This window comes from Crocuta crocuta, unplaced genomic scaffold, assembly GCF_008692635.1.
Source record: "Crocuta crocuta isolate KB4526 unplaced genomic scaffold, BGI_CrCroc_1.0 scaffold102, whole genome shotgun sequence".
Lineage (NCBI taxonomy): Eukaryota > Metazoa > Chordata > Mammalia > Carnivora > Hyaenidae > Crocuta > Crocuta crocuta.
In genome coordinates, this window is record NW_027530019.1 from 5623644 (window position 1) to 5627204 (window position 3561).

Sequence of the window (3561 nt, forward strand, 5' to 3'; positions counted from 1 at the left end):
GGGGCTCAAACTCACAAACCATGAGATTATGACCTGAGCGGAAGTCAGAGGCTTAACTGACTGAGTTACCCCAGTGCCCTAAGCTAGTTTTTGATGACACAGCTGGTTGTATTATGAAAGACCTATGTGTCACCATCAATGGAAGGAATTAGGGCCACATGAGAGTCTTTAGTTAACTCATTTCATGAAGTAATGATTTAGTTTTCATTGAAAGACCTAGAATTTGATTTTAGAGTATTCTTATGCTTTTAGAAATGCTTTATCTCAGTTTCCTCAGAACACCCTTGAAAGCTCTTGAGATGGTGCAGGGGACATCTGGACATTGTGTGTGTGTGTGTGTGTGTTTGACAAGCATCAGTGACCCCAGTTTTTGGTAGTAGTGTTTTAGTCACGGCATGCATCTTGTTAGGACTATGCATCAGGATACTCCATCATCCCCTGACCAGGGCTGTGGGCAGATTCCTTAAACCATCTCAACCAATTAGAACCTAGCCTTTGAATTTGAACCCTAGAAGGGGTGGCAGAAGGATCAAAATGGTTGGAATTTATTCACCCAAACAGTATGACTTTGAATAGGTCTCCATTTGTTTCTGCTGTGTCTTCCCAGATCTACATTAATTCCCATTTTATTCCAGAGTCAGGTTCAATGAGCCATCTCATAATCTGATAATACTTTAAGCAATTTCTTTTTGTTTAAATTGTCCAGAGTTAGTTTTCTTATAGACAGAGACTGCTGACACAGATATTTATTCAGTAGATATAAAGTAATGGGAGTGGTCTGGAAGCAAAAATGCCAGAAGAGTCTAATTGATCAAACAACAGCCAACAAAGTAGTTATCTTTTGTAACAGCTTTCAGAACACTGGACAGGATTCCTTGAATAAGGAATACAGCCTTGTCCTTAAGGATTCATAACCCAGCTATGGAGAATATAATAATTATGATAATTACAGAAAAAATTATAGTTCACCAAAACAATATATAAATATTCTAATTGTCAGTGCCTAACATAGAGCTTGACATACAGTAAACATATTACAATTATGTATTACAATTAGTACATTATTAAATGAATGATTAGGTTGGGTGCAATGAAGTTCGAACAAGAGAATCATGAGCAAGAATTCCTCATGAATTTGAGGAATTTGAGCAGGTTCTCTTATAATGGGTAGAATTCTTTGAAATGAAGAGGAGGAACAAGGGAATTCTAGCCTGTTGATTTATTTTACAGTGTTATAAACTGTGATAAGTTTAATGAGAGGTAGCTCCTGAATCAGCTGGCATCAAGAAAAATTTTATTGCAAAGACATGATTTTCTGTATTTGATACTGAATTTTGTTGCTGGTAACATGCTGCTCTAATGTATGTTGATTGCCTAGATAATAGGACTATTTCTTACCTATTTAAAAGTGCTTTTCTCTTTCAGTGATCGGTTTATTTTTCTCTTAACCCCTATGGGTAAGCCATGAGACCTAGTCACAAAAAGGGGACTTTGTGGGGCACAGAGCCCCCAACCAATATGAAAAGGAAGTAGAAAGTTCTGGCTGTACTGAAGGAGGAGTCCAAGGGAAAAAAAAGAGGAAGACAAAATGGGAGAAGGCAAGGGGCACCCAGGTGGCTCAGTAGGTTGAGTGTCCAACTTCAGCTCAGGTCACGATCTCACAGTTCATGAGTTTGAGTCCTGTATTGGGTTCTGTGCTGACAGCTCAGAGCCTGGAGCCTGCTTCAGATTCTGTGTCTCCCTCTCTCTCTGCCTCGCCCTTGTTCATTCTCTCTCTCTCTCTCAAAAATAAACAAACATTAAAAAAATTTTTTTAAAGCAAAGGCAAGAAGCAAGCTTTAATGTAAATCTCTCCCTCAGAGGTGAAACCCTGGAAGGCATTTTGGGGGTGACTTAGGAGTACATAATAGAAACATTCAGAATGTTGGAAGGGAGCCCGCAGGGCACCAGGGTTTGCTCTTTGTTTTGTGGGTAAAAGCCTTAGAAAAGCCCGTGTTCAGTTGCTGCTGTACAACATGTCACTAAGTGGAAGATTCTGAGAGATGACTGTGTCTCACATGTTTCTGGAGTGCAGGGAAAGGAGACAGAGTTTCCAGGTTCTCCAGAGGGTACAAAACAGTCCAGACCCTTCCTGGATCTCCTACAGCCCTGCTTCTCCTGAGCCATGGTTCCTCTGCACAGATCCTTTTCCTAGTCTGAAAAACTCCCTTACCTTTCCCTACCTGGAGAGCTTTTTAAAAATGCCCATGTCAAAATAAGTCAGGCAGAGGACGGCTACCATATGTTTGCACGTATAGGAGGATTAGGAGGAACTTGACGGAGGANGAAAAATGCCCAAGTTAAGGCTCTACTCTTGGCTACTTAAATAGGAACCTCCTGGGACTGAGTCCTGGTGCCAGATTTATTTTAGGGTCTCAGGTCATTCTACTGTATAGCCAGGGTTGAAAGTCGCTACCATAAGTAAGGTCTAGTTATGTGTTTGGATTTAACCTCATTTCCTCAGGAAAGCATTCCCTGCTCAGTCTCAACCTAGGGGAGGTGCCTCTGTTATACATCCTCCAAGCAAGCATCCAGTATTTCGTCCTCTTGGCTTTTAACATTTGGGTCATTATTTTTTTCAAGCTAAGTTTCCCTGTAGACTATCTGGTGTGTGAGAGAAAACAAAACAAGACAAAACATTCCTGCCTTGCCCATCAAGAAGCCGCATTCAGTCATGCACCAATTGGTACATAGCCAGTCAGGAAATACATCTTGGGTGAATGGTCTCTACTCAACCAAGGGTGTGTGACCAAGACTCCAATTCATGAATCTGCTAGGAGAAGGTTTACAGGTGAGCCCTTAAACTAGACCACATACTTATAGACTGTGACTTTAAATGGGCTCAGAGTTTTGACAGTTTCACTGTTTTCATCTTCAAGTTCACTTGTTATCGCCATTATCTGTGTGGTCAACATTATTATTTCTATCTCACAATCGGAAAGTAGTGAAATAACTTGCCCAGGTCCCTGTACCCTTTATCTAGGCACAAACAGCTATGAATAAGGAAAGCCCCCTTCAACAAGGTTCCTGTTTGTGCTGCGCTCTTATTTCTGGCTTGACAGCTGTGACTGCTACACGGGGATTTTCTGGGGTCTCCACTTCCAGCCACCAGGGCCCAGGGTGCGATTTCCTGCCCTCCGAAGCCTTCCTAAGGTACAGGCAACACTGGGCCTTATCCATATAAGGCTGCCATAAATACTGTATTCTCCAAAGTCACTGTGCCTTGCTTGTCCTGGAGAGGCAGCCGTGTGTGTGTGTGTGTGTGTGTGTGTGTGTTTGGGGAGGTGAACTAGAATTGTCTAGGAGAAGCCCAATCTTAGTTAGCTGTGGGCTGGGCGAGAGGACCATCCCTTTACCACCCCCTTCCCAAATCTCAGCTTCCAACATTCACAGGCCTCTGAATCGGAGGAATCGCACTCAGACACTTGGGAGCATCTCGGATTCATCCTGCGTGACTTCAAGTGAGCCTCAGAAGAGCTGCGCCTCGAGTGGGCTCTCGACGCCCCGGGGGCAAGTGGCAGG